Source organism: Rhineura floridana, chromosome 4, assembly GCF_030035675.1.
Source record: "Rhineura floridana isolate rRhiFlo1 chromosome 4, rRhiFlo1.hap2, whole genome shotgun sequence".
NCBI classification, from domain to species: Eukaryota; Metazoa; Chordata; class Lepidosauria; order Squamata; family Rhineuridae; genus Rhineura; species Rhineura floridana.
Window position 1 is genome coordinate 179,282,767 of NC_084483.1, and position 14,011 is coordinate 179,296,777.

Consider the following 14,011-nt stretch of genomic DNA (forward strand, 5'->3'; position numbering starts at 1 on the left):
TCGGTTCCTTACCACATAATCATATCACGCATTATTATAGTCTGGCTTTTCACTAGAGTGATCTGTGCTCACTTTCATTGGCACATGCTGCAGCAGTGCCTTGGAGTCTATCTAGTTAATTGTTCCCCATGCTTTCTTATGTACTGTAAAGATTATATGAATTTTCAACCTAACACACTCTACATAGGGCTGCTGTTGAAAGCAACCAGAAAAATTTAGCTCGCACAATAAGATACTTATTGGGGCTAGGCCAGCTGAACACATCACACTGATTGTATAGCACTTTCATTGGTTATCAGTGCATTTCCAGGCCAAATTCAAAGTGCCTAAAGTTTGAGACCTAACTGATTTGGGGCCAGTTTATTTGAAGGACTGCTTGTATTTATATGAACATGCCCCTGCCTTGAGGTCATTATCAATGGCCCTGCTAGCTTGCCCATATTTAGGATCAGTTAGATTGGTGTGCATGAATGATATGATCTTTTCAATAGCGGTCTCTGCTCTGTGGAATTCCCTTGCATGGGATGTACATTTAGCTCCTTCCGTCTTGGCATTCGAAAAGGCTGGAAAACCTTTTAAACTTTCAACAGAATGTGCTTTTATGTGACATGGGGCATAAAACCTGCAGACATAGCCCTCCCCTCCAAAGAGGGGATTCACCCTTCCAAACCTCAGACAGGCAGATCCAGGGGGGTTTCTGTTGCTGTTTTTTAAAATCAAAATGGCCATTACAGTTTTGTAAGATGGCAATGTAATGTGTGAATAATATAGTGTACTCACAAAGGCAGCAAAGAAGGATTTATAATAGCTGAGGCACAGAAGGAGGGGGAAAGTTAGCAGCTTAGGCTAGCAGCTGTGGAGAAGCTGAGGGGGGACAGGCAGCCACACAGCCTTGCTGAGAGAGGATACAGTGGTAAATAAAATGCAAAACCTGAGACTATGGCCAGACTTGTACAGGGGAAGGAAGTGGCAAAGTCTAAATAACTATTTCTAACTGAAGACTAATAGTGTAAGGAACTAAGACACAGACAAGAGACAACAAACAAATATATCTATTACATGAAGATGAAATTAGGAAGAATTGGGAAGGATGGAAAAGAATTGAGAGAAAATGAACGGGTAGAAAGACTGGATTAAAGATAAATAAGAGTCAAGCAGAATCAAAATGCCACAAACAAGCTCTTTGCAATGCTCACAGAACTATCCAAAGAGTTTAAAAAGGCACTGGGAAAAACGTTTAACAGAATCAACAACCTTCCTCCCAAGAACTGTGATTGGAAAGTGATAGGTGAGATGATTCTTGCCCTAGATTTGAGGCTAGAGTTGCCAACAAACAAACTCCATCTTCCACATCACCCCACCATGGTGTTTCCACTTTTCCCTAGCATTTTGGAGATGGACTGTCTGGCTTAGGTAGCATTTGTTTTTTTTAAAAATCTTCAGAATATTTACAAATATTCTTGGGAGGGCTGTTCATTGTGGATTTCTTTCGATGGGCCATGCTTTGGCCCGAATACACCCATCCCACCTCAGTATTCAGCATTCAGAAGAAGCGGTCACACAGCCCTAAAATTTATATGACCCACCAGCATTTTTTGGTATACAAGTGTCATTGATGTATTTTGTTGAACATGTGCAAATCTGCCATGGGGCATGGGACTTCTGCTCCATTCAAACCTCGCCAGCATGCTGGATTTTGGATTGCAATCTTAGTCATATTTAGAGCAGAACACCTGGAATTAATGTGTCCACTCTAATTATGACTAAGTCTGTATCCCACAAAAATGTTTCAATTGTTTTATGAAAGATATTTTGTTCATTTATATTTTGTGCTGAAGCTAAGCAGGTCAGGTCTGGTCAGTGCTTGGATGGGAGACCACCTGGGAACCATATGTAAGCCACTTTGGGTCTCTATCATGAAAAGAAAGGTGGGATATAAATGTAATAAATAAATGTATAGCTGTTAATAAATTGTCAGTACTGGCAGCCCTCCAACAGTGTTCAGCAGATTGAAAAAGGCTCTAAAAGGCTGTTGTATGTTTAAGCTGCAATTCAACAACAACTGGTACATCCATGTTCCAAATGCTCAGCTTACCAGGAATACATTTAGAATTGAGCCTCGATGTTTTGAGTTGACCACTGCTGCAAAAAGCATCCTGTGTTTAGCTGCTTTTTGAGTTTCACTGGAAAGTTTCATCATTATACAGGGATTGCAGAAATACAAACGAAGTGTCAAGGCCCCAGCTGACAAAGCGTCAAGGCGAGTTAAGCAGCAGAGCGAAAAGAGGGTAAGTAGCTCCCATTTATTCCATTATTTAATTGAAGTAAAACAGCTCAGAGCAATAAGTAATAAGGGCAGCCCAAGGTCACCCTGAGCTAGGAGACAAATCCTGAAAGAACCTATATCTTAGGAGACAGATCCTAGGAGAAGGAAGCCCATAGAAAGCTAGTTTTCAACACCACCCTAGCAGGAAAGCTTCAGGGGACACTGTAAACAAGGCTAAATTCCAGTCGGAGAGAAGGGGGAAAAGGAAACTCCACCGACACATACAGGGAGAGAGTCAGCTCAGTCCTTGCTAAAAAGGGCAGCTTCAGCCTTCCTGAAACACAACCACAAGCTCTGTTTCCCTAGGTTAAAGAAAGGTCAGGCTGTTCTAGGTGGGAAAACAACAAACACAAAAGACTTGCCTGGAAGGCGCAGCCCCTTGCTGAGTTTAAAAGCAGCCAAAAGCTTAAACAGCCCCGCCCCTCGCTCAGGAAGGAAGGAAGCCTGAGAGAATACTAAAGAGTTAAGCCCCAGCTGATAGCCATCAGCCTCAAGTAACACATAATTGGCTGGCAGCAGTAGCTGGGAGGAACCAGCCACACATATAAAGTCAGAGCACCCTACCGAGGGAGCCTGCTCCATGAGCTAGAGGGAGCCCCAGCTGACAAAGCGTCAAGGCGAGTTAAGCAGCAGAGCGAGTTCGGCAGCAGGGCGAGGAGGCCAGGGCCCCCCACTCTGCCCGTCTGTTCCCTGACCTCAACTAAACAGTCTCCAACCCATTGATGTAATAAACCTTAAACAAAACTATGCAGGTAAGAAGCCAGCAGGGGTGTGGGGGCTTTCCAGTGTTTTGCACCGCCTGCAGCATGTACGACTATCTGCCTGTTGGACAGAAATCGTGGGTATGCTCTCGGTGCAATGAGCTCCTGGCTTTCCGGGAACGACTTCATTTCCTTGAGGCCAAGGTGGTGGACCTGGAAAAGCTGAGAGAGGCAGAGAGGTGTGTGGAGGAGGCCTTCAGGGACGTTATAGCTGTGTCCCACTCCAACGATGATAGCTCTCCTGCTATCATGGAGAACGATGGTCTCGGGGAAGGAGAGCATCCAGCTGAGGAAGAGGGAAACGATCCCTTAGAAGGGACCCATTCCTTGGGGGATGAGCAGCTATCCTCTCGTGCCAAGGATATATCTCCAGGGGGTGGAGGGATCCTTGTAGTGGGTGATTCGATCATTAGGAACATAGACAGTGGGGTGTGTGATGGGCGTGTAGACCGCAAGGTGTTTTGCCTGCCTGGTGCGAAGGTTGCGGATATTGCCCGTCGTTTAGATAGTTTGGTAGACGATGCTGGGAAGGAGTCAGTGGTCGTGGTGCACGTTGGCACCAATGACATGGGGAAATGCAGCCGTGAGGTCCTGGAAGCAAAATTTAGGTTGCTAGGTAGGATGCTGAAAGCCAGGACCTCCAAGGTGGCTTTCTCTGAAATGCTACCGGTTCCACGCGCAGGACCAGACAGACAGGCCCAGCTTCGCAGTCTCAATGCGTGGATGAGACGATGGTGTCGGGTGGAAGGGTTCGGATTTGTTAGGCACTGGGGAACATTTTGGGACAAGCCGGGCCTGTACAAAAGGGACGGGCTCCACTTGAACCAGAATGGAACCAGACTGCTGGCACTTAAAATTAAAAAGGTAGCAGAGCAGCTTTTAAACTGACTGAGGGGGGAAACCCGACAGGAGCTGAGAAAGGTCTGGTTCGGAATAAACCTCCCCCCTGGGATAAAAACCAAAGAAATGATGAAATTTTAAAAGGGGTAGGCCTAGAAGTAGGCATTGTGAGAGCAGGGGCACAGGATATAAATTCAGAAGAGCAAAATTACCACAGGCCTAACCACAAGTGCCAAAGACACTTGAAGAGAGACACTGCTTACAAGTGCCTGTACGCTAATGCTAGGAGCCTCCGAACCAAGATGGGAGAACTGGAGTGCTTGGTCTTAGAGAAGAGCATTGATATAGTGAGCATAACGGAGACCTGGTGGAATGGAGAAAACCAGTGGGATACAGTTATCCCTGGATATAAACTATATCGGAAGGACAGGGAAGGACGTATTGGTGGCGGAGTCGCTCTATACATGAAAGAAGGCATTGAATCCAGCAAGCTCGAAACCCCAAAAGAGGCAGACTCCTCCACAGAATCGTTGTGGGTGGTGATACCGTGCCCCAGGAGGGACTTAATACTGGGAACGATCTATCGTCCCCCTGATCAAAATGCTCAGGGAGACCTTGAGATGAGATATGAAATTGAGGAAGCATCCAAACTAGGAAATGTGGTAGTAATGGGTGACTTCAACTACCCGGACATAGACTGGCTGCATATGTGTTCCAGTCATGACAAAGAAGCAAAGTTTCTAGATATTCTAAATGACGATTCCCTAGATCAGTTGGTCATGGAACCGACCAGAGGGACGGCAACCCTGGACTTAATCCTCAGTGGGGACCGGGACCTGGTGCGAGATGTAAGTGTTGTTGAACCGATTGGGAGCAGTGACCACAGTGCTATTAAATTAAACATACATGTAACTGGCCAATTGCCACGAAAATCCAACACGGTCACATTTGACTTCAAAAGAGGAAACTTCACAAAAATGAGGGGATTGGTAAAAAGAAAGCTGAAAAACAAAGTCCAGAGGGTCACATTCACTAAAGCTGCCCAATTTCTGTGCTTTTTAAACTTTTGATAGAAATATCTGTTGGCTATAGGTATGCTCTTAAACCGCAAGATATTTTTTGCCTATTAATGAATGTTGGTCTAAGGCTGGCACAGTGCACTCAAGATCCTTTATTTCTATGGAGGTGGAATGGGAGGAGTGCAGGAGTTTTGGACTCTCTACAGGTGGGCCCCGCTTATACGGCAGGTTCCGTTCCAGACTGCCGCCGTAAAGCGGAAATTGACGTAAAGCAGAACCCATTGACAATAATGGGGCGCGTTGCGCGAAAATGACGTCAAAATGGCACGCGACAGGAAAAAACTGCTGTAAAAGCGGAACAAGCGCCTTAATGCGGGGACTTTCCCTAATTGAAAGTTGCCGCATTAGTGCATTAGTGCATTAGTAAAGCAAAGCGCTGTAAAGCAGGACCCTACTGTATTGAATTCAGTGGCAGTGTTTTGACTTACAGCATCTCTTTCTCTACCATAACATAATGCCATTGCATGGAATGTTATCCATGAAACCAAGATAAGAACATAAGAAGAGCCCTGCTGCATCAAGCCAAAGGCCCATCTAGTCTAGCATCCTGTTCTCCCAGCAGCCAAACAGATACCTGTGGGAAGTTCACAAGACCTTCCTCTTTCAACAAGCCTTTTAACTAGAGACCTTATCCCAGTCTGCATCTCTGCTGGAATTGCTTTTTAACATATTTTTAAACCTTCTTTTTAAATATTTTTAAAGCTTTTTAAAAAATGTTCTTAAACATGTTTTGTTTTAATATGTTTTTAATGGTTGTTGTGTTTTAATGTATTTTGAAGTTTGTTTTTATGATGTTTTAAAGTGTTCTTAGTGCTTTTGTTTGCCGCCCTGGGCTCCTACTGGGAGAAAGGGCAGAATATAAATTAATTAAATAAATAATAAATAAGCAAGAGCTGAGCACAACGGCATTCTTCCCAAGTGGGCTCCCCAGCAACTGGTATTCAGAGACATATAGCCTCTAACAGTGGAGGTAGAACATGGCCATCATGGCTAGTAGCCATTGGTAACCTTACCCTCCATGAATGTGTCCAATCTTTTAAAGCCATTCAAGTTGGTGGCCATCATTACATCTTGTGGGAGCAAATCCCATAGTTTAACTGTGTGCAGAATGAAGAAGTATTTCCTTTTGTCTGATGAATCTTTCAACATTCAGTTTCATTGGCTTCCATTATAAGGGAGGAAGAAAAATGTCTCCCTAACAATTTTCTCCACGTCATGCATCATTTTATACACCTCTGTCATGTCCCTCTTTACTTGCCTCTTTCTCTACACTAAAAAGCCTCAAATGCTGCAGCCTTTCCTCATAGCTGAGTTTTTCCAACCCCTTGATCATTTTAGTTGCCCTTTTCTGAACCTCTTCCAGCCCTGGGAGATCCTTTTTAAGGCTCAGAACTGTGCACAGTATTCCTAGTGTACTTGCATCATAGATTTGTTTAGGTCTAAGGGTGCATAGGATTCTAAGGCTCTCTACACCCCCTGACACCAGCACTGCAGTTGTACCAGTGGTATCATCTCCCCAGCACAAGGGTGTTGTTGTGTTTCCTCAGTAAAGAAAAGCAAATAAAGTCAAGGTCTACTCGGACATGATGTGATTCTAAAATATAGAAATGAATAGTAGAAAAAATAGTCTTGGCTAACAGCTGACAGAAGACACAATAATGCCCAGTTCAAATGCACATGCACTGCACTACACAGGGCGCAATATGAATTGTTAGCTCTATAGACAAAATAGACATACACTCCCAGTGGCAACACGGTAATAAAATGCAGAAGTGTACAAATACAGAAATATAAAATGCAAAGATAAAATGCACAACAAATCTCAAATATTATGCTAACTATGCCAAAATATGCTAGGCGCGTTTCAACTTGATTCAAGTCTTCATCAGTGGCATCTATTCAGAGAGCTTCTCTTTGTGCATGGATTCAGGTTATACAATGCTTAAAAATATATATAAAACAAAGATATATGAAAATGCTTTTTATTAACTTAAAAATGTACCAATTCATACTACAAATATACTAAAAATTAAAAATCAGTCTTACTATATAAACTGTGTTGCTGCTGCAGATATCACTTATGACAACAACTTTGCAATTCTTCTGTAAAGCAGCATGATATAAGCCTCTGTAAACATCACCACTGATTATATTCCAATTCAGGCAAGAATATAAAACAGAATTTATCTCAATTATCCATGAAAAATGCACTCACCCATCTGTAATAACTTCTATCATACCCTGTGTAGTGAAGTGCATGTGCATTTGAAATTGGGCATTATTGTGTCTTCTGTTGGCTATTAGCCAAGACTATTTTTTCCACTATTAATTTCTATATTTTAGCATCATATCATGTCTGATTAGACCTTGACTTTATTTGCTTTTCTTTATTTGGTCTTTGGTCATGGATTACTTTCTCCACTTTAGGTTATTGTGTTTCCTCAGGGCCAGCATATACCGGGGATCTGCCAGCACAATCACATTGCAAAGAGAAATAAGCCTAATTGAGTGACTGAACATACCCCCAGGTGAATGTGGACTACAGCTTAGTCAGTAATTTGTCTTCAGGTCATAGCATTCAAAGGGGCATCAAGTTTTTCTAGTCTAATCCTCTGCTGGTGCAGGAAACTTGCAGCTGGCATAAAGGGCTATATACCTAGGGATGGAATCCATTGGCCATCACTGGTTTAAAAGCATTCCATCGACCTAACAGACCAGTATTGAGTTGAGTTCATTCTTTGTCTGCTAGCCACTGCTTTTACCAATCCTTTTTTTCTTACAAAAATATTGATATTAATATCAATAATTCCAAAGGAAATAGCAATATTTTGAAATGAAATATTGATAAAATTATCATTCTTAATATTGGTATTTTAGAGGCAGATTTTTAATTTGTAAAAATCAATTTTCAAAAAATAGCCATGGAAAATTGCTTCCTAAAAATCTGATCCGCAACAATAGAGAATAAGCAAATTAATGGGAAATTTGACACTAAAACCAAATTGGGCAGAACGTTAGCACATCCCTATATATACCCCAATATCTTTCAGATCCCATCTCCCAATATGAACCTACTAGACCGTTTGGTCTTTATCTGAGCCCCCCTCCAGGTGCCCCCTCTGAAGGAAGTTTGAAAGGTAGTGACAAGAGGGAGGGCCTTTTCAGCTGTGGCTCCCTGCTTTTGGAAAGCCTGTGGAAAGCTGTTCCCAGTGTGGTCTGCCTGGTGCCATCATCCTTTGGGCACCAGGTTAAAGCGTCTGTCTTCTCCCAGGCATTTGATGGATTATGATGATTTTGCTACTTATTGATTATAAGTTTCTGCTGTTCAAATTTTTCCTACTGTTTTATTGGGTCTGTTTTATGGGGCACTGTATGCTTTTTATTTAAATGTATTGTTCTTTTAGTTTTATGTTGTGCTTTATATGTAAGTTGGTTGGAGACTCCTTATTAGTGGCAAAATGTAAATGTACTGCCTTCAAGTCGATTCTGACTTATGGCGACCCTATGAATAGTGTTTTCATGAGGCTGAGAGGCAGTGACTGGCCTAAGGTCACCCAGTGAGCTTCATGGCTACGTCAGGATTCGAACCCTGGTCTCCCAGGTCGTAGTCCAACACCTTAACCACTGGCAAGCCACTAATAAATTGAATTATTATTATTATTATTATTTCATATAGCTAAAATATGTCTGGACACAACTTAATGTGAAATATTGATACATTCTACTTTTTTCCTGGTGAAGTCAGAGTTGTAGTACTTTTTCGGCAAAGTGGTATTTTTTTTGCTGTTAATTGGAGAAGTAAGACCCTTGTGAGTACAAACTTGGGTAATCTATTTAATATGTTGTGATGTGCAGTATTGGAGTTATGAACTTTGCAAAGACAAATAAAGCAATATTGTTTTTTTAAAAGGACATGGGGGAGTTTTTGGGTAAGATGTTACAGTCACATGAATTGAAGTAACACTTATTTGCTAAGTCTTAAATATATCATAACGTATTGATCCATTGCAATTTTTTTAAAAGACATTTTTGAATCAGGGGAAATAAGCCTTCCCCATCAAAAAATAAAATAAAACATAAAATATAACCCTTGAAAGGAGTGAGTTGTTGCCATAGGGCAATCATCTACACCAGGAATGACTGAAGGCTCCTCTCTCCTAAACTAGATGAGACAGGTGAGTCCCTAGAGAAGTGACTAGCCAGTGGTTAAACAGAACCTGTCGGCCTTTCATGCAAACTTCCTCTACATGTTATTTTGTGGCTTCCAGGCATATGGTACAGTTTATTAGTATTTGCATGCATAAAGAAAATGACGGCAGGGAAGGAGGAGAGCAATAATATTTATTCTTCAGTTATATTTTCTAGATAAATATTTATTAAGTTGATACAGAGGCCGATCCTGTGAACGCAGCTGAGAGCGGCAACTCAGAACAGTTTGACATGTAGCTTCATGGAGAACAGGCACACACACTCACAAAACCCTCAGGAGTCAAGATGAGTCTTGATATAAAGGCCTTGTATGGGTCCAAAGAGCAGGTTTGTCAGACCCCGTATGCAAAATTGACCATGCAGGTATGATGCTAATTTTCCAACTCAGGACTCGCCAACGATATTATGCTGCCTGAAGTAAATCCAAATGCTCCTCCTTCACTAGATCCAAAACTTGCTGGGTCGTTCAGACACTGATTTCTGCCTTCATCTATTTCCTTGCTTCCTAGGGTATCACCAGAAGAAGGTCTCTTCGCCATGTTGCATGACAGGGCCACCCCTTTCTCCATTGCACAAATCTACATTTGTCGGGTCTGGAAGCCTGAAGGACCACCTTCTCCCTTATGAGCTTGCCTGCAAATTAAGAACACCAACAGAGGGTCTTTTATGTGCACCAGGCCAGTGTCTGGCTGCAGTGAGAGGATGTCCTCTGTGGCTAGGCCTAGACTCTGAAACGTCCTGGCTTCTGGTCATTTTGCCTCCTTCCTTGTTAGCTTTTTGTTACAGCAAGAGTTGGGAACCTTTTTCACCCCGAGGGCTGCATTCCTTTCTGGGCAATGTCTCGGGGGCACATGCCAGACTAGAAGCAAAAGTGGGTGGAGTAGCAAATGTAAATGTTACCTTTGTACAGTAGGCTAATTTCAACACACACACACACACATCTCTATCTTCTGCCCGTGGAAGCAAAAGGCATTATCAGAGCTCAAGGACACATTTCAGCTCCAAGTAAAAACGCTCAAGGAAGAATGTGAAGGAGGACTGGTAAGGGGTGCAGCATGGGGAGAGCCCCGAAGGCTAGACAGAGACTCTTTGACAACCACATTTGGCCCCTGGGCCTGAGGTTCCCCACCCCTGTATTACTGTGTATCGTTGGGTTGCTCTCCGTATTCTGCCAAGGCCCAAGGCCTGAGCCAAACTGAGCCTCCTCAGAGGCCTTTGAGCCTTGGCTGAGTAGAGTTCAGATAGCCCTGGATCATTACAGGTTGGGTATGGTGGCTCAGAGTGAACCAGGGCTATCAGAGAGCGGGGTATGGGAGGTGAGAAACAACATACAATGCCGGACACTGGCCTCTGGAGGGAAGAGGCCGCAGCTGTTGGAGAGCCCCCTAACTGATACTGACCTCTTACATGGCTCTTCAACAGTCCTCTCCATCAGTGTCCTGCCTTCAAAGCCAGCACACAAAGGAAGAAGCCGATGTCAGGTAGGCCTAAGGCCTGGTCATGACTCCGTCCTGCTCAGGCTCTCGAGGGATCATCTGAGATTGCTAGTGTTCCCACAAGAGCAAGCACAGGCGGGAGAAGGAATCTCCCTCACATCGCTCTAGGGACTGTGCACCGCTCCGCAAATGTGCTCCACAGCTGGCACAAAGTGGTCCTTGTGTGGTGTTGGTTACACTCTCCTGCTTGAGGGGGGAAAGAGATATAGCATCTCCCTCTTCCTACCCCCCCTTGACCATATTCTTTCATTCAAAAAAACCCTTAGCCCCACCACCGAAATAATTTCATGGACATATCCAGGATGTGGTGGGTGGTCCCATCTTCGGAACAGGGCAGATGGACTGCCTCAGGACCCACAGATCAAGGTCATGGGGCAGATCGGGAGGGCTGTGCCCAGTCCTAGTGTAAAGACAGTCTTCTATAGGAAGGATGTTGGACTTACAGAGGCTTGGTTGAACCCCGCCTGGCATTTTCTGTTGTATTCTTCGGAGTGCTTTAAGCCAGAACTGTGTTTAATGGTAATTGTATATTTTCCCTGGCGGAGTAATTTTTTTAATGTTTGTGGCTGATTCTTTCCAGTTGCCTTTTTCCATCAGCTTATTTCTGCTGCATTCCTTTCCACCCACAGTGGTGGTTTATTATTTTGATTTATTTTATTTTATCTTAGTTATTTTGCATTTGTTAGTCACCATGAACTTCTTAAGGAAAGGCGGGATGTATTTTTTTAAAAATAAATGCATTAAATAAATAAGGGGTATGAGTTGGCCCTTGGGTCCCACATTCCAGTGAAATGATATGCTCCAAACCGCAGGGCAATGGAGATATTGGTATCCCAGTAGCTCACTCCATGATGTAACTTGCTTGTAGGAGGCAGAAAATTACCTCTTCTTTGTGTAACTGTCACCTTGTGGAAATAATTGATTAACTAAAGATGTTGCATCTTAACGGTTGCTAAACAGGTTAACAAACTGTTTGATCCCTGAAAATAGCCCACCCATGATGAGATCAAATGATCAAGGGGCTCACTCACACTTTTCTTTTCTTTTTTTTTTTTTTTTTCAATAATTTTTATTCAGATTTTCATAAAACATACAAGACAAAATCATAAAACATTCAAAGACAAAAAACAAAATCAAAAATAGTTAAACAAAAAGAAAAAAAGAAAAGAAGAAAAAAAAAAAAAAAAAACAAAAATAAAAAATAAAGAGTAAAATATTGACTTCCCATTTGTCAAAGATCAAATCAGTTATAAGTCTATAATATATAGCAATCCTGTCTCTTAAGTCATATTATAAAATCACTTTCCTCCAGTAGTTATCTTACTTAATCATCAAATCTCATAAACATTACTTTATTCTTTCCACAAAAAGTCAAAGAGAGGTTTCAATTCTTTAAGAAATATATCTATCAATTTTTTTTTCCAGATAAGCATATCGATTAATCCATCTCATTACTAATTATGATAATCTTATTGTCATAACCATAGTCAAAATAAACATTTCAATTAATCCATCACATCAGAATCTGTTAGGTTCAGTAATTTCAGTAGCCATTGTTCTATTATCTCTATTAGTTCCATTTTCCATCTTCCATCTTCAGTAGTCTTGTTAAGTCCAGTAATTTCAATATCCAATCTTCCATTATCAGTATTCCATAATAATCTTGCTGTCAAAGCCATAGTCATATAATAAGAGTCTGATGGGAATTACCTCTATCCCAAATATTTTCTTGCCATCCATTCTGAATAAGTTGCTGAAATACTGCTGTAAAATCATATCTCTGTTCTTTTTTTCAAAATACACTGGGTCATCTCTTAAAAGTTTTTCCATTGTCACATGGCTGCAGTTAATTCCATAGATTTTCTCTATATTGGGCTCCATCACATCATTCCAGTCCAGAAGATAATCCATGCCATTGATAACTTTATCTCTAGAATCTTCATTAATTTCTTCAGAGATAACATTAAGTTCCAAACAATAGATTTTATTTCTAAAGTCCATAGACTCCAAATCTTGTTCCTGTTCCATGTTTGTTCCAATCTCCGGGATCTCCTCTCTCACAGGGACCCCTATTCCAGTCTCCAGGGTCTCCTCTCTCACAGGGACCCCTATTCCAATCTCCGGGGTCTCCTCTCTCACAGGGACCCCTTCCAGGGTCACCTCTCTCACAGGGACCCTTATATCTTTAATCTCCTGCTTCATTTTACTCAATTCAATTTTCGTTATCTCAATCTCATTCATTATTCTCTGAAACATAGTTATTTCCAGATTCTCAGCCACTTTCTTAATTGCCATTTTAAAAGAAAAATATAGGAAAACCACTTCTTATTTCAGCAACAATTGGGTTAATACTCCAAACTTGGTGACATCACAGTATAAACAGAGCAGACAGCCTTATCTCTCCAATAGTTAAGTAAACAAAATGCAGTTCCCAGGATCGAAGCAATTAATGGCAATCGTCAAGAAACAGATTCGTCAAAATAAAATAGACCAAAAAGAGAGTAGTCTCAAAACAGTATAATATTTTTCAAAATAAAAATCTGGAATAGAAATCCCTCTTCTGTGTGTATCTTTAGAATGCAAATCCAGGACAGCTTTTTGCAACAAAAACAGAGATAAGCTATTAATTAGTGCGTAGCAGAGAGAAGTTACGGCTCCCCAGTGAGATGTCAAAAACCGATCAATCTGGCAAATCTCTTTTAAACAGCAACAATTTAAGTCAAGTAAAAGAAAAATATAGAAAGAAGGGTGCTTGCCTGTTAGTGCGTTCTCTCTTAGAAGATAAGATGAACTTTCGCTTTAACAGATAGAGCTTGCTGTTGAAAATCCGTCCCACCTTCGTCGGCTGGACCTCGTCCCATAAATTAATGAGATCTGGTCGTCCCAACAAAAATAGGCTTTGAGGTTAATCTCTTCGTTTCTCCCTACCCGGGAGAAGTTTAATCAGTCAAAAAAAAAAGAAAAAACTGACTGATATATCTGAATAAGCTTCTTTTGAGGCAGGAGCCCGTCTCAAAAGCAGGCACAGGCTAAGTCACCCTTCCCGGAAGTCACACACTTTTCTTTTCTAACTAACTTTTTTTAACTTTTCTAACTATTTCTCTTGTCTGTAGAGTCCTGCTTTACATAGGATGCTCCTCTGTTTGAAGGTCTGTTGGGTACAGCTTATAGATAAACAATCGTAAGAAGGGAAAACCAGGGCACTGAAATTGCCTGTCAATTTCAATCCCTGAACAGGAGAGTGAGTAGACACCCAAGTCTCAGGATCACGCAATGGTGAGATGTATTTTATTTCTATTT